The sequence below is a fragment of the Rhinatrema bivittatum genome, chromosome 3 (genome assembly GCF_901001135.1).
Source record: "Rhinatrema bivittatum chromosome 3, aRhiBiv1.1, whole genome shotgun sequence".
Taxonomy (NCBI): Eukaryota; Metazoa; Chordata; class Amphibia; order Gymnophiona; family Rhinatrematidae; genus Rhinatrema; species Rhinatrema bivittatum.
In genome coordinates, this window is record NC_042617.1 from 282,663,341 (window position 1) to 282,681,745 (window position 18,405).

Below are 18,405 nucleotides of genomic sequence, written 5' to 3' on the forward strand. Positions count from 1 at the left end.
AGCATCGTCCGTACCAGCGTTTGAACATCTTTTGAGAAGCAGAGAAAATTGTATATGTTGCTGTGTCCATAATTAAGTTTAATCTTGGGTTCTTTCTACACCTACAAATTCATGAGCAGTGATTATAAGAAGAAAAGTGAAGCTAATAAAATGCAGAGAAGGAAAAAAAAAAAAAGTGAATTAAGAACATAATTTACAGACTAGTATTCCAGGATGCATAGGTCTCATTTTAAATTGCTACACGGAGTCGAATTCACAGTATGTCACAGATGATGCTATGAAATACTCAGTGCACTGAATAATATACTGTTTACGAGGCGCTGGCTGCAGCCGGACCCATCTACCAATGACAACTGGCAGCTGTCTTCAGAGCTGCAGATTCCTTAAAAGTCTGTGGAAGGCTAGAACAGACTCCTAACAGCTCAGTCTGTGCCCACCAGGGGAATCAGTAATAGAGTAGGAGAGATGTGATTCAAATAACTATTCAGAGCAGAGGTGGGAGATGGGGAATTGGAAATGTAAAATGGACAAACCCCCACCCACCCACACTCCAGTTTTCCATTTTATCTCTCTGGGTTCCCGGGAAGCACTTATAGTTTTTGTACAGTTCTTAAGACAGATGAAATATTCATAGAAATGAGAATCATGCCTACTTGCTGTGAACCCCCAAACTAATGACTGAGAAGGGGCAGCAGAGGAAACGACCTCCTGTTACCAAATTGCAACCCGTAGCAAATCCCTTTACTTCCCTGTACCTCAATTCTTTTTCGTTTTGGGCCCGGTAGTTCCAGCTCAGTAGGACCCAGGGCTGGGATTCTGGTGCCATGAGCTTTTATTCTCAAGTACCCAGGGATCTTTATTCTCCTCTTTTAATAGACACCCCCTCCCCTCTCTCACTGCTCCTAGTCTGGTCATTGCAGCAATGGTCCAGAGGCCTTCCAGAACTCTGCATCATGGCCCCTCAATCCAGGGGTTGCTCTTGAACATGGTTTCTCTTTCTTCCCCTCCCCTCCCCCAGAGGCTGCATCCTTAGCATCCCCCACCCTAGCTGACCCAGGGTGTGGAAGGTCCGGATATAGGGATCTTCCATTTGGCAGTGCACAGAACTGCCGCTAAGCAGCTGAGCCGCCCCTCACTTCTAATCCCTGGCTCTGCCTGCCATTGGTTTATGGCATCGAGCAGGGCCGCGTATTTTGAAAAATCAGCGCTGAAATTTTGCACCACTTTTGGTGCAGGTTTTATTACATCGGCCCCCCCCCACCCCCCCCGTGTGACTTTGGGTGAATCCCTTTAGCTCTCCTTGTGCATCCAGGACACAGTCGAAAACAAGATATGTGTCTTCATCTGATCTTTACACAGTCAAAAAACATTTAAATAAATAAACGTCACCATTAAATAAAATCTCAAACTACACAAGCAGACCCTGCCAACTGGGAGGCAGCTACCACGAGGATGGGCAGCCCCTGGGGGATCTAATGATGGCATGCGCTGTCCCTGCCCTCCATCAATGGATTTTTAGAAGTTGCACAGTTCCCAGTCATATGCTGATCTCTCAAGAGAAACGGCCACGGGCTTTTTCCCAACCCCCTCCTCTCCTCTCTCTCCAGGGCCAGAGGCAGGAAAGCCCAGCTCACTGCCCAGCCTGAATGCAGGAGGGTGGTGGGGAAGGAAACACAGACAGAGCAGGGCAGAGAAACCCAGAGAGAGAGAGAGGGAGACGGAGAAGAAAAAAATGGAAATCAGGGGGGAAAGCTTTGGCTTATTTGGCTAAAAAAAAAGTGCATCACTTCTTCACTGGCCACTCTCTCACCCTCCACTGAGATACACAAAGCAATAGCAAAAATGGAAGCCATGCCACAAAATAAAAAGCTGCAATGGGTTGCATTTTACACAAACTGCAGAAGACTGAAGTAATTATTTTATTTCCCTCTCTCTTGCTCTGGGTTTTTTTTATTTATTTATTTTATACTCTGCCTTTCAGCCACTTCATAGCAAATTACATTCAGGTACTGTAGGTATTTCCCTATCCCCAGAGGGCTCACAGTCTAAGAGGCCTCATTTTCTAAGCATTTTCCCCACAGACCCAGAATGGGAGAAAAGCCTCAGTAAATCAGGCCCCAAGATTGTACCTGAGACAACGACTTGCCTAAGGTCTCAAGCAGCAGCAGCAGTGGGAATTGAATGCTGGCTTCCCCGTGCTAGGCTACTTCTTCACGCTGTCTGTCTCTCTCCCTCGCTCATCTGTCTCTCTTGAGAGCAGTTAAAAAATTTTTTTAAAAGTCTTTAGAAAACCGTCACACTTTCGGTTTGCCTCTCTCCCTCGCTCTCTTGAGAGCAGTTATAATAATAAAAAAAAAAATCTTTAGAAAACAGTCAATTTTGTCTGGCTTCTCACAAGAAGATTGCAGCCGGGGAATAGCTGAGAGTTTTCTATGTGTTTATTATTCAGGATGAGCAGCCAATTATTCTAATAGTACATTTTTCTTCTGGTGTCTGCATCATCAAATAATAGAAAATGAAACTTAGGGGATTGAAACTCTGGATTTGTCAGAATTTAATCCATCGCCCCCCCTTCCCCCCAAAACCCCGCTATACCGAGGCAGTTAACCACTAGCAGCAGGGCATCGGCTCTGCTGGCACCGGTGACGCCGTAAATGGGTGCAAAGCGCAGAGAAGACCACAATAACCCCGAAAATGCAAATACCCTACGAATGCACACAGAGGTAGGCCCGAAGCACCAGCCGGTGGGGGAGAGTAAACTGCGCCTTCCCTCCCCTACCCAAGGATAATTGTTTCAGTAAGTGACGCCCCTCCCCAACCAGCACTTACTTCTGTGGCAGGGTCAGGCCCTTTTCTGATCAGAGAAAAGATGAAATTGCTCAGCAGCAATCATGCAGCATCTGGACGGGAAAAAATGAGCAGAGAGCCAGAGCAGCAGCAGCAGCAGCAGCAAGGGGTCGCAACCCCAGATGGCAAAAAATTGGATTCAAGGGGCTAGATATCATTTCTACCTCTGTGGTGAACTGGGAGGTGTCCCCCCCGCCTCAGCAATTACCTTCCAGCATTGCGGGGTGCTTCAAAATAAGACCTAAAATTGCTTTGCATTAAGAGCATGTAAGCTTTCCCTCGCCCTCCATATATCCCTGTCTTCCGTCCTTCCTTTTCCCTGGTCTAGCCAGCTGCATGTAGAAACGCTGTGCACTCCAAGCCATCTTTAGGTTGGAGCAGGGCCTGATGTGGTAGTTAAATGCAGGCCTTTTCATGGGCTCCACACTCACTGACAGCTAAAATTAAAGGATTCTCTACTACGGGGGTAGAGGTGGGGTGGTCTCTACCCACACCTGAGATTTGGCTAGAGAGGGATCGTGGGGATGTCCTCATTCATATGCATGAGACTTGGTGAGAACTTGGCTCCAAGTTATTGAGGGACAGGTGCGCCCCTGTATCTCATGACCTGGGGCCCAATAATTGCAGGGGGTTGAGAGAACCAATGTCTGATTGATAATTAGGGGTCCACTGCAAGATGAGCTGAATTATTCAGTGGTGTTTCTGAATGCAGAGCCTTTTTCTTTAACTGACGGATACTCATTATCTGACAGCAAGGGCATGGACTCCCCCTATCCACTTCCCCCATTCTCCTTCCATGGCTCTAAGGCCCTGACAAATCTGTCATCTAATTAACTACACTGGTAATTAGGTTGGATCTGTGCAGACAGAAGGATCTGTCTCTCTTGTTAGCTGCTAACTGTGCCTGACATTTACACCCAGGAATTTCCAGCACTGACGCTTAGGGGGCAAGCTCCGCTATGGGCTGAAGTTTATAGGCAGACAAGCAACTTACTGATCATGACTACAAATCTGCTTTCTATTCTACCCCGGAACTGATCCAAAGGGACCTAATTCCCCTTTGTGCCTTTAGGCTCCATTTGGGAATATCATTGTCCCTTATAGGTGGGTCTCATTCCTAGGGTCTCCTGGTCTCAGGTGGAAGCTCCAGGAATAAAGTGATTTAGGCCAGATACACTACAGGGCTTTTTCTATTTTGTGTCTGGGGGTGGGGGTGGGGAGGGGAAGCTTAGTATTGCATCTTGCTTTCTAAGAATAAAAAAGATTTATGTCCAGGAACAAGGGATTCATATCCCAATGAACGAAATGGAATCTGGAAGTCTAAATGATTCATCAGCAGGCTAACTGCTTAGAGAGTTTTTAGGGGTGAGGGATGGTTAATCTGTTCATAGATTAAATAGAACTTCTCAGAAATAAAGAATTCACCCAGGAGCAAAAGGCAAGGCTCTCACTAAATGAAAGAAATCCTCTGGAAATGAGCTAATCCCCAAACAGATTTGGTATCTCAGACCCAAATAATGAATGCCCTTGCAAGCCGGCTCATCCGCGATTCTTCCCTTTCTTTCGGTTCCTCTCCAGAGAACTTTTACCATCATTAGGCACACAGAAGTTCACCTTGCAACCCAAGCATGAGCATGGGATCAACCTTTTTTCCCAGCAGCTAGGCTGAGGAGTGGGTCTAAGCACATCGCCAGCACGTGCCATCTCCCCTTGTAAAGGATGGGGAGCATGGAACCACCCTGCTTCTCATCTGGGGAGGGGGGAAAGCATCCTTATTTATTTATTCATTTAAAATCTTTTCTATACCGTCGCTAAGTCACATACCATCGCAACGGTTTATATGTAGGCACATAAATTAAGGTAGGTGAATGCGTACTATATTACATTCTAACAGGTGCCACAAAAGGTTCAATTGCAATATATCATAAAAGACAATCGATAGTTTAGTGAAGTAGGTCATGACCAGGCGTGCCTGTAAGTTACTATTCACAGGTAAAATTCATATTCTCTGTGTTTTACAATTACGTTTGTTGTGAAATAGAGTTGGTAGACTATTATAATGCACGTTCTGAGAATAGTTCTGGTGCTCTTCTGCCTATTCCTGTATATTTTCTATTCTCCAGTCTCTTTATAAAATGCTTGTTTAAAAAGCCATGTTTTTAAACTTTTCTTAAAGGTTTTGAGATCTCTTTGTAATCTGTTCTCTAGAGGCATTGTGTTCCAAACTATGGGGCCTGCTAGTGATAAGGCCCTTTCTCTCACTTGGGTTAGTCTCACTGTCTTTACTGAAGGAATAGTTAAAAGTGCTTTGTTTGCTGAACGAAGGTTACTGTGTGGGACATGTACTCGCAGTGCTGTGTTTAGCCAGTCCGCTTTTTCATCATGTATTAGTTTATGTATGGTACATAAGGCTTTGTATTTTATTCTGTGTTCAATAGGTAGCCAATGTAATTCCGCTAGAGTTTCAGTTATATGGTCCCTCCTTCTTTTTCCGGTTAGTATTCTAGCTGCTGTGTTCTGAAGTATTTGAAGCGGTCTTAATGTTGTATTCGGGAGTCCTAGTAAAAGTGCATTACAGTAGTCAGTGCTTAAGTTCTTAAGTTTAGCATTATTAGAATGTTTACCGCTATCAAAACCTTTTAGAATGTTATCTGTTAGCGAGAGAAGTAGTGTCTCAGTGCTGTAGTGCTTGCGAAATCCATGTTGTGATGGATACAGTATGTTATTATTGTCTAGGTGTTCTGTACCGTTTTTTCTATTAGTTTAGCTATTAAGGGAAGATTTGAGACTGGGCGGTAGTTGTTCAGGATCAGGGGGTCACTGTTTTTTTCCTTTTTGATTGGTTTTATAATTGCCCCTTTCAGTATATCTGGCATTGTTCCTTCTTCCAGGGATAGGTTTATGATCTTAGCTAATGTTGGAGAGACTGTGTTAACTGGGTTTTTTTTTTAGGTCAAATGTTGGTATTGAGTCAATTTTGTGTGGAGCCAGGTTTAGGTTTTTTAGCATGGATTCAACTTCCAGCTCAGATATCTCAATAAATGACAACCATTGGTTAACGTCTCTTTTTTGCATTTTAATTTCTTGTTTGGTAGTGTTTGGAATTTTGGTTCTTAAGTTTGGAATTTTGTCACTGAAGAATTTGGCAATTTCGTTACATTTTGATTCTGGTAGATTTTGAGGTGATTCTTGTTTGTCATTGGTGAGATTTGATACTATGGAGAATAAGGTTCTTGGGTTGTTAGCAAACTTTTCTATTTTATTGCTGTAGTATTCTTTCTTAACATTAAAGATTAGTTGTTTGTAAAAAGCTCGATGTTTTTTGTATTTAGTTAGGGTTTCGGTTGTTTTGTGTTTTCTCCATCTTTTTTCTATTGTCCTGAGAGTCCTTTTTGCATCTTTTACTTTTTCGTTATGCCAGGGATTATTTTGTATTGATTCTTTTTTTCGTATTGATTTGATGGGGTTTATTTCATCAGCTATTTTTTTGGTTGAGTCTAACCATGTTTCCGTAGCAGAACTGTAGTTGTTGTAGTCAATATCCAATATGAACTTCCATTTCAAATTATTATTTGTAAATAAATTGTAATTACAGAAGATCAGGCCCGGATTTAGACATAATCAATATAGGCAACTACCTAGTGTGCCAAATTTTGAAGGTGCCATTCTCAGCTGCACCAGGAGCCTCCCTTCTACTGTGGGCCCCTATCTGGCATCTGGGAGCTCCTTGACCCCATGGCGGGGTGCTCGACCCAGTCAGCGGAACAGATATCTGGCTGAGCCTGCCAGTAGCATATGCTTACCCCATAGATTAAACCATACATGTGTAAGTATACAGGGCCAGTACAGTGAAAGTGCAAATGACTCCTTAAATCAATTTTGGTTCCTTTAATTGTGCCATCTGTTTCCTAGATAATGGTGATAGTAAATCAATAAATGCCGGCAAGCACTGCCCTCTTGGCATGCATGCAGTTATCAGACCAAAACCATTCCAGGCTCAACCGGCTGCTTTGGTGACGCTAGATAATCTCAGGCAGATTGCATGTCCTTGTGATGGTGACAGTACATTTGGATGTCTGCACTATCAACTTTTGATGGTTCTTTCTTTGCCTATCATGGTGACCACAGGCTCTAGGGAATCAAGGTTTGTTTCCAGAGAGGAAGCCTTCAAAACAAGTATGACATTCAAGGAAGGCAGCAGGCATATAAATTACCTACCCCAACTCACGGCGGTAATGATTGAGTACACTTTGAAACCTTTAATGAGGATCACTGGAGAGCAAGTCTGGTGCCAACACCCACTGTAATTCCAGATCCAGTTTCTGGGAATGAAGGGCTCATCTACAGAAAGAATTCAGAGAACACCTGTTTTGTTTTTGTGTTCATATGTTTTATTTAATTTACAAGGATTTTTTTTTTTTTAATAAAATTTCCATTTCGTGAACATAACAATTGGAAGAATAGCATTACCATATCGTACAACAGATTTTATCTAATGATACAACAGAAAAAGTTGCAATTACAGCACCTGAGATACACAGTGAGCTGCAGGTTACCAGATTTCCCCACAATTTTCTAAGTCTGTTCTATGTTTTGATTGCAACAGCTTTATGTTTGTAGTGAAACATAATATATTCCACCAGATTTATACTATATTTCCACAAAGGAACTATTCTTCCAGGTATTAAGGCTGAATTTTAAAGTCAAAGACTGTAAAATATTGATAAACTTATTACAGGCAGAAATATCTTCTGCAGGGCCAGATGTAAGCTTTGTGTCACCCCTTAGGCAGAGTGCCAAGACAGTGGCCCCCTTTGAAGCTATGCTGGCACATAGCCCTAATCAAGCACGAGGCTTTTCTATGGCTTGGATATTTGGCACCTTCAAAATTTGGCACACTAGGTAGTTGCCTATATTGATTATGTCTAAATCCGGGCCTGATCTTCTGTAATTACAATTGATTTACAAATAATAATTTGAAATGGAAGTTCATGTTGGATATTCATAGGGACCTTCATTTTCAATTTTTTTTTTTTTCCTGGGAATTTCAAAGCTATAATTGGAAAAAAAAAATCATGATTTTTCCACTGATTTTTCTCATAAGAACATAAGAAATTGCCATACTGGGTCAGACTGAGGGTCCATCAAGCCCAGCATCCTATTTCCAACAGTAGCCAATCCAGGATACTGGAATGTGCCCAAACATTAAATAAATCTCATGCTGCTAATATTGGTAATAAGTAGTGGCTATTCCCTAAATCAACTTTATTAATAGCAGTTTATTGACTGCTATTTTAGCCAAAAGAACTTCCTTCAAAAATTGGAAGAAGGATCCATCTGAAGAAAATAGGAAACAGCACAAGCATTGACAGGTTAAATGTAAAACATTGATAAGTCAGTCTAAAAGAATTTGAAAAGAATTTGGCCATAGAGGCAAAAACATATAATAAAAACTTTAAAAAATAATATATACGAAGCAGGAAGTCTACAAGGGAGTCGATTGGACCATTAGATGATCGAGGCGTTAAAGGGGCACTTAGGAAAGATAAGGCCATTGCAGAAAGACCAAATGAATTCTTTGCTTCGGTGTTTACTAATGAGGATGTTCGGGAGATACCCGTTCCAGATACAGTTTTAAAGGCTGATGTTTCAGATGATCTGAACCAAATCATGGTGAACCTGGAAGATGTAGTAGGCCAGATTGGAAAACTGAAGAGTAGCAAATCACCTGGACCAGATGGTATACACCCCAGGGTTCTGAAGGAACTAAAAAATAAAATTTCAGACCTATTTCTAGTAATTTGCAACCCTTCATTAAAATTGTCCATTGTACCTAAAGACTGGAGGGTGGCCATTATAACCCTTATATTAAAAAGGGCTCCAGGTATGATCCAGGAAACTATAGACCAGTGATCCTGTCTTCAGTGCCAGGAAAAATTGTGGAAACTATTCTAAAGAACAAAATCACAGAACATATAGATCAGGGGTCAGGAACCTTTTTGGCTGAGAGAGCCATAAACGCCACATATTTTAAAATGTAATTCCATGAGAGCCATACAATATGTTTAAAACTAAATACAAGTAAATGTATGTATTTTATGTAAGATCACACTTTTAAAGTACAATAAGTCTCTGAAAGTATTACACCAGGCCTTAAGACACCAATACATCTCCTATTAGGAAAACGGACCAAGTCAGGCTGCTATAGAGTCCTACACAGAAACTATACGCCAGCAGAAAACCTCACCTGAATCACGTGCTGATCCTCTCCTAACATAGAATAAAGAGACCAAAACGCATAACTAGAAGCATGCAGAAAAAACTGAATTGGAAACTGCAACAAGCCAGAGTCTCTGTATGCAGTGTAACAAAGGAAAAAAGAAACATCACCCATCCTTATAAAACAAATCAAGAAATATAAAATCATCACCAGTAAAACTGTACTAACAAAAAGAACATATTTCGAAACAGCTGATGAGTGGAATATCCAATAATTAAAAACTCATATAAAAAATTTCCAGATACCAACAAAATATTTCAAAATAGCAGACACAAAGACCCAGTAATGAAAAATAATAAGGATACAAAAAATGTTTTGCTCTGCATACCTGGGAACGTTTGATATCCAGGTGTCCTGAGATTGTTTTGAATTAGCAGGGGGGTGGTTTGCTTGGAACTTTCTCCTCTCTCAGTCACATACCAGCGCTCTCTCTCACACTGGCTCTCAATTACACACCTATACACACATGCTCTCAGTCACTCACATATACACATGCTTTTTCTCTCTCACTTATATAGGCTCTTAATTACACATTTACACACATGCTGTCTATCTTTTCACGCTTACACACACACACAGGCTTTCAATCACAAATACATGCTGTCTTTCTCTCACACACAGACTCATTCACATGCTTACAAACATGCTCTCTCTCTCTCTCTCATTTACACACAGGCTCTCAATCACATACCTCACATGCTCCATCACCTAAACCAGCTCTCAATCACACACAGACACACATGCTCTCTCTTACTTATACACACAGGCTCTTAATCGTACATACACATGATTTCTCTCACATACAAAGGATCTCAATCATACACACTTACTCTTTCACACAAACAGGTTTTCAACCACAAACTTACACATACAGGTTCCCAATCGTAAACTTACATTCATGCTCTCTCTCTCACAGGCAGGCTCTCAATCAGACATACTCTCTTTTACATATACAGGCTCTCAATCATTCACATACATGCAATCTCTCACTCACACACACAGGATCTCAAACACACATGCTTGCTCGCTCATTCATTCACTCTCTCTCTCCCCCACCCCCACCCCGGGAACTCGCGGCAGCAGCAGCCTCCTCCCAACGCTAACCTCCTTCATTTTCAGCCCTCGCGGAGGAGGAGTCCCATCGGCGGCGGGGGTTGACGCTCTTCTTTATTTTCTTCCGAGCCGTGCTGCCCAGTCTTCTTTCCGTCGGACCGACGCTGACCACACTAGCGTGGTCTCTTCTTCCCGCACACGCACCCGATGCTCACCACTTCCTCTTCCGGGCTGCGGGGGGGGGGGGGGGGCGGGGGGCGGGAAGAAGAGAGCATGCCGGTGCCGCCGACTCCAGCTATTCTGCCGCTTCCTCTTCCGGGCCGCGGGTGGGGGGTGGGAAGAAGAGAGCATTCTGGTGCCGCCGACTCCAGCTATTCTGCAGCGTTCCGCCCGGGCTGACAGCATTTTAAGCCCGGGCGGAGGAGGACCGGGGAGCAGCTGGGTCAGCGGGGGACTGGAAAGTGTGGCGACACACTGATTTGGATTTGTCTGCGAGCTAGATGCAGCCATCAAAAGAGCCATATCTGGCTCGCGAGCCATGGGTTCCCGACCCCTGATATAGGTAGATATGCCAAAGAACAGACTCCACGCTGGACTCTGGCAACACTCTCTTCAACTTTATTGTTAAGCAACAATAAAAAAAAACGGTAGCTGGTTTGAGCAGTTCAACAAAACAATCGTAACTTACAGTTAGTATTCTCGAGCCTACTGTCTCTCTCCCTGGGCCTCTTACACCCTTCTGGCCCTGGACTTTTATCCCTGCTTGCAGTGATTCACCCTATCCCAGAATCCCTTGCTGAGTTGGGTCTTAAGGAGGATCAGTACCAGTGGCGTAGCCAGAATTGATTTTTTGGGTGGGCACAAGGTTAACATGGGTGGGCTGTAGGCATGCAGGTCTACTAGTTGTTTTTTTACTGATAAATAATGCCAAATTATGCAGCATAGCATTCACATCTACGCCTAAGTATGAGGTTTACTTAATGATACAAACATAATTCACGGTGATTTGTGGTACTTTAGCCTTCTTATTATTACGATTTTATACACGGCTCCTACCTGTCCATAAATTTTGAGAGAGCGGTTGTGTTGCTTATATTTAAATTGCTAACATCTCAAAATATAGATATATATTTTTACCTTTGTTGTCTGATCTTTGTATTTTTCTAATCAGTTGGTCCTGGTCTCTTTTTCCCATTTTTTCCCTTATAGCTCATTTCCTAATTCCTTTTCAGTGTCTTTCTTCTATTACTGTCTTCTTCCCTTCCACACACACACACACACACACACACACATACACGCTTTCTCTCACAGACTCCCTCTCACACACTCAAGCTCTCACTCTCATATGCTCTCCCCCCCCCCCCCAAGCTCACATTCAAGTTCTCACTTTCTCACCCCTCCCCAGGCTTATATTCTTATGCACACACAGACGCACATCCAGGCACCCATTCTCACCCACACACATAAACCCAGACTCCCATTCTCACCCACAAACCCATGCTCCCAGGCTCACCCACACATATTCAAGCTCCCATTCTCATCCATACATATACACATTTAAGGTACTATTCTCACCCACACATACACACATTCAAGCACCCATTCTTATCCACATATTCAAGCTTCCATTCTCACCCACCCACACAAACCCAGGCTCTCATTCTCACCCATATATACACACATTCAAGCTCCCATTCTCACCCACCCACAAACCCAGGCTCCCATTCTCAACCACACATACACACATTCGAGCTCCCATTCACCCACATATTCAAGCTTCCATTCTCACCCACATACACACCCAGGCTCCAGTTTTCACCCACACACACTCCCATTCTCATCCACACATACACATTCAAGCACGTGCACAGCTTCCGCTTTCTCCCCCAGAGAAGGAAGATCAGCTGCCTCTCCTGCTGCCACCGGACTCCTGCTATCTTCGGGCGTCCGAACTTCCTGTCGGGGGGGGGGGGGAGCGGAAGCGCAGCGCACAACGTCCGCTTCCTCCCTCCCCCCCCCCCAAGCAGGAAGATCGGCGGGCAGTACGGCCCGACGCCCGAAGATAGCAGGAGGCCGGTGGCAGCAGGAGAGGCAGCTGATCTTCCTGCTTTGGGGGAGAAAGCGGAAGCTGTGCGCGGCGCTTCCGCTCCCCCAAACAGGAAGTTCGGCGGGCCGTTTGGTCCGAAGATAGCAGAACGGGTGGCAGCAGGAGAGGCAGCTGATCTTCCTGCATTGGGGGGAGGAAGCGGAAGCTGCCCGCGGCGCTTCCGCTCCCCCCCCCTCAACAGGAAGACCGGTTGGCCATACGGCCGCAGCAGCGCTTCCCCATGTGTGCCGTGATGGCGCGCGAGGCGTGGGTTCTCTTGTTCGCTGTCGCGGGGATGGGATCCCGCGACAGCCTTGCAGTTCCGGTGCCAGTTGGGTGGGCCTGGGTCTAAGTTGGGTGGGCACCTGCCCACCCAGGCCCACCCGTGGCTACGCCACTGATCAGTACAGATAGCTATACCTGGTCCTTTAAGGCATTTTGAGTGAGTTCCTTACATGCTTCCTTATATACTCTCCCCCTAAGCTTGGCCTTGTCAGGCCAGGCGTTCAGACATGCCCAGGCTAATTCCTGGCTATTCCTCATCGATGACCCAGCCTTACTGACTCCCTGTAAGCTGGGTCCACAGGATTATAAATTGGGGACCATTGTGTCCCAGAATAATCGGGTACAGGAGTAATCAGGAAGGACTCCCACTTCCATAATGGCTTGACCTGCTGTGAATATCAGTAGAACCCGATTGGTTGGGTATTCTTGTTTGTCTCCATGTATGCAGGCAATTGTCTATTTGCTCTTGTGGTTAATGCGCTCCTTTTGGAGGAGGTCCTCATGAACAAGAGTCTTGCCAGATCCTGAATCCACCAATGCTTGGGTGGGGACTTCATCCAGTTCCACCTGGATTATGATCTCCTTGAGACGCTGATGAGGGATATCCTCTCATATACAATTTTGTAGCTTTGCGAACATGTTTGCCCACTCATCTTCCCATTTTGCTTCTCATTCTGATATTCTATTACTGCCCCCTTCTCTTCCAGCTTATATTTGTATTCCATGTCCTCTAACCATGGACACTCTTTGACATTATGGTCCAGTGCTTTACAGTAGGAGCATGCCGCCTGTGTGGCTTCATCTTTGCCTTTAGTTAATCTCCTTGAGGGTTCTTTATCTTCATCCTTTCTAAATGGGCAGCGGTCCTCCTGATGACAATTCCTGCAAAAAGAGCAGAGAATGAAAAATAGTCCAATGTTTCGTTCCTGGGCTGATGTGAATTTCCTACGATACTGTTCTTCCAGGGTAAGGACTTTTCCTGCTTTGGAGTTTCTCCTTTATTCCCAGAGACTTTACAGCCTAGTGTTGGCTGGTTAACTAAGCTGATGTCCATAACTTCAGGCCCCTCAAAACAACAGTCCCTTGCTAAATGCCCTATCCAGCCACAGTAACAGCACGAGGAAGAGACTGAGGTCTGAGTTCCGGGACCAGAAGATGGAATCTCTGCTTCTGCGGGTTGCTGCTGGGAAGCTTCAGTCTCTGTGCTTTGCCTGGAAGTTTGTGTGGGTTGTTCTTCCTGGTCTCCTTACCACATCGTGCATTAACTGTACTTGACGGAAGATGTCCACCATAGAGCTCTTTCTAACCTGAACCCAGTGTGTTGACAGACCCAATTTTGCATAGGCCAGTCAAGCCCATTTAGGTATTGTTCCAGGAGCCCCTGTCAAGCTACTTCGAGGCCAGTCTTTGCCTCTGGCTGTAGCCACTTAAGAACATAAGAACATAAGAAAATGCCATACTGGGTCAGACCAAGGGTCCATCAAGCCCAGCATCCTGTTTCCAACAGTGGCCAATCTAAGCCATAAGAACCAGGCAAGTACCCAAAAACTAAGTCTATTCCATGTTACCATTACTAATGGCAGTGGCTATTCTCTAAGTGAACTTAATAGCAGGTAATGGACTTCTCCTCCAAGAACTTATCCAATCCTTTTTTAAACACCGCTATACTAACTGCACTAACCACATCCTCTGGCAACAAATTCCAGAGTTTAATTGTGCGTTGAGTAAAACAGAACTTTCTCTAATTAGTTTTAAATATGCCCCATGCTAACTTCATGGAGTACCCCCTAGTCTTTCTATTATCCGAAAGAGTAAATAACCAATTCACATCTACCCGTTCTAGACCTCTCATAATTTTAAACATCTCTATCATATCCCCCCTCAGCCATATCTTCTCCAAGCTGAAAAGTCCTAACCTCTTTAGTCTTTCCTCATAGGGGAGCTGTTCCATTCCCCTTATCATTTTGGTAGCCCTTCTCTATACCTTATCCATTGCAATTATATCTTTTTTTAGATTTTATTTATTTATTTAATATATTTTTCTATACCGGACTTCACGAATGGACTTCACATCAGGCACATCAGGCACATCAGAGATGCGGCGACCAGAATTGTACACAGTATTCAAGGTGCCATGGAGCGATAGAGGCATTATGACATTTTCAGTTTTATTCACCACTCCCTTTCTAATAATTCCCAACATTCTGTTTGCTTTTTTGACTGCCGCAGCACACTGAATTGACGATTTCAATGTGTTATCCACTATGACGCCTAGATTTCTTTCTTGGGTTGTAGCACCTAATATGGAACCCAACATTGTGTAATTATAGCATGGGTTATTTTTCCCATATATGCATCACCTTGCACTTATTCACATTAAATTTCATCTGCCATTTGGATGCCCAGTTTTCCAGTCTCACAAGGTCTTCCTGCAATTTATCACAATCTGCTTGTGATTTAACTACTCTGAACAATTCTGTGTCATCTGCAAATTTGATTATCTCACTCATCGTATTTCTTTCCAGATCATTTATAAATATATTGAAAAGTAAGGGTCCCAATACAGATCCCTGAGGCACTCCACTGTCCACTCCCTTCCACTGAGAAAATTGTCCATTTAATCCTACTCTCTGTTTCCTGTCTTTTAGCCAGTTTGCAATCCACGAAAGGACATCGCCACCTATCCCATGAATTTTTTCCTTTTCATAGAAGCCTCTCATGAGGAACTTTGTCAAATGCCTTCTGAAAATCCAAGTATACTACATCTACCGGTTCACCTTTATCCACGTGTTTATTAACTCCTTCAAAAAAGTGAAGCAGATTTGTGAGGCAAGACTTGCCCTGGGTAAAGCTATGCTGACTTTGTTCCATTAAACCATGTCTTTCTATATGTTCTGTGATTTTGATGTTTAGAACACTTTCCACTATTTTTCCTGGCACTGAAGTCAGGCTAACCAGTCTGTAGTTTCCCGGATCGCCCCGGAGCCCTTTTTAAATATTGAGGTTACATTTGCTATCCTCCAGTCTTCAGATACAATGGATGATTTTAATGATAGGTTACAAATTTTTACTAATAGGTCTGAAATTTCATTTTTTAGTTCCTTCAGAACTCTGGGGTGTATACCATCTGGTCCAGGTGATTTACTACTCTTCAGTTTGTCAATCAGGCCTACGACATCTTCTTGGTTCACCGTGATTTGATTCAGTCCATCTGAATCATTACCCATGAAAACCTTCCAGCTGACATCTGTCGGGCAATGAAACAGACTTCGGGGGCTGCAGGAATTCCCGCCAGACCTGCTGCCGGTGGGTTTCTGAGTATACCCGGCTCTCTCTAGGATAGCGGCCTTGACTTCCACATCAGTAGCTGTCCCATCAGTGTTGGCTGCTTGGAAGGCTGCTTGACTTCTGCCTGTGAATAAGTTAGTCAAATACATATTCCAATTGGCTTCAGGCCAAGCTGAAAGACAGATGGTCTTTTCAAAGCTTCTCAGGAAGATCTCTGGGTCCTCACCTGCCTTTATTTTAAATAGGATGTGAGGTAATGGCTTTGCCTATGTGAAACTGGCCACAGCAGCCTGTGCTACCTGAGTTAACACTGTGTTTTGTTGCACAGGTTGTTCCCGCAGTGATTGCTGCTTGCCAAGTTGAGTTTGTATGATGTTCTGCAATTGCTGCTCCCTATAGCAAGGATCTCAATCGCATGCACCATCTTACCCATTTTTTAAGTCACTTCCCCACTGGGTATCTCTCCGGATGGAGAGTGAAAAAAACAAAAAAAACCTGCTGGCCTGTTCAACCCTGACTCACTGCTTGACCCTGACTGTAAGGCAGGGCTAGCCCCTTTAGCCTATTGTAGCTTCAGCTAGGGAGTGAAACTGGGAGATCCCAGGAGAAACCCAACAAACAAAAAAAAACTTGGCAGGGATTTTTTTTTTTTTCTGTTGCAGTTGTGGGCTTTGCCTGCACCTCTGGCTTAGGAAAGCAATCCCACTGCTATCACTATATGTAATGTTGAGCAGTCAGGACTAGCCAGAGAACAGACTCCATGCTGGACTCTGGCAACACTCTCTTCAAGTAACTTTATTCTTAAGCAACAATAAACAAAACAATAGCTGGTTTGAGCAGTTCAACAAAACAATTGTAACTTACAGTTGGTATTCTCGAGCCAGCGGTCTCTCTCTCTGGGCCTCTCTCACCCTTCTGGCCCTGAACTCTTACCTAGCTTGCAGTGCTCCACCCTATCCCAGAATCCCTTGCTGAGTTAAGGAGGACCGGTTTAGATAGCTGTACCCGATCCTTTAAGGTGCTCCTTACTTGCTCCCTCACAGTCCCCCATGAGAGACTCCTAAGAAAATAATAAAGTCATGGGATGAGAGGCAATGTCCTATTGTGGATTGCAAACTGATTAAAAGATAGGAAACAGAGAATAGGTTTAAATGGTCAGTTTTGTCAGTGGAAAAAGGTAAACAGTGGAGTATCTCAGGAATCTGTACTTTTAATATATTTATAAATCATCTAATGGTCCAACTAACTCTCTTGCAGGCTTCCTGCTTCAGATATATTTAAAAAAAATTTTATTATGAATTTTTTGCCTTTACGGTAGGCTTCTTTTCAAATTTTCTCTTTGCCTTTCTTATAAATGTTTTATATTTAACTTGACAATGCTTATGCTTTTTCCTATTTTCTTCAGATGGATTCTAGTTCCAAGTTGTGGCTAAAATAGCCTCTCTCACCTCCAATCTTTTGGCTAAAATAGCCTCTCTCACCTCCAATCTTGGCTAAAATAGCCTCTCTCACCTTGCCTTTTAATCATACCAGCAGTCATTTGGCCTTCCTTCCACCTTTCTTAATGTGTGAAATACATCTGGTCTGCAATTCTAAGATGGTATTTTTAAACAATGCCCATGCCTATTGTACACTCTTAACCTTTGTAGCTTTGCCTTTCAGTTTTTCATACTATTTTCCTCATTTTATCAAAGTTTCCTTTTCAAAAGTTTAGTACTAGAACTGTAGATGTACTTATTGTCCCCCTTCCAGTCATTAAGTCAAATTTGATCATGTTATGATCACTATTGCCAAGAATTCCCACCACTGTTACTTCTTGCACCAAATCTTGAGTTCCATTAAGATTAAGATCCAAAATGGCTCCCTCTTTCATTGGTTCCTGAACCAATTGCTCCATGAAGCAGTCATTTATTCCATCCAAGAACTGTACCTCACTAGCATGTCCTAACATTACATTTAACTAGTCAATATTGGGGTAATTGAAATCTCCCATTACTACTGCGATGCCAAATTTGTTAGCTTCCCTAATTTCTCATAGCATTTCATCATCAGTCTGATCATTTTGGCCAGGTGGATAGAAGTATACCCCTATCAACATACTCTTTCCCAACACACATGGGATTTCTACCCCTAAAAATTCTACTATTTGGTCTCCTTCATGATCTTTATCCTGTTGGACTCTATGCCATCCTGAACATAAAGTCTCACCCTCTCCCACCACTACCAAGTTGATCCACCCTATCATTGTGATACATGTTTATGTTTATTATTTCTTGATGAATCATATCTTATTACATTTGTAAAACAGAGTGATGTACAAATTAAAATGTAGAAATAGCTAACAAAGTAAAACTAGTTATAAAAAATTAATATCGGTATGAAATTAAATCATCATGTAAAATAATATAAACTGAAAAGAATAAAAAGCAACCTCATAAAGCAATAAAATAAGTAAATATAAAAACAAAACAATAAAAGTAAAAGGTAAAACAAGACAAAAAATAGTGGAATACTAAAATAAAAATACAAATATTTATAAAACATGCAGTAATATAAAGGTTAAGTG

At 43.1% G+C, this 18,405-nt stretch overlaps 1 long non-coding RNA gene across 1 annotated transcript in view; it reads right to left on the minus strand.

The window, feature by feature from the left end:
• The window catches only part of LOC115088749, a 32,891-nt gene extending 16,105 nt beyond the window's left edge, over nt 1-16,786 (minus strand). The window contains exon 1 of the long non-coding RNA XR_003855851.1: nt 16,704-16,786. This is a non-coding gene — a long non-coding RNA (uncharacterized LOC115088749). The remainder of the gene's footprint in view (nt 1-16,703) is intronic.
• Between the last annotated feature and the right edge of the window lie 1,619 nt (nt 16,787-18,405).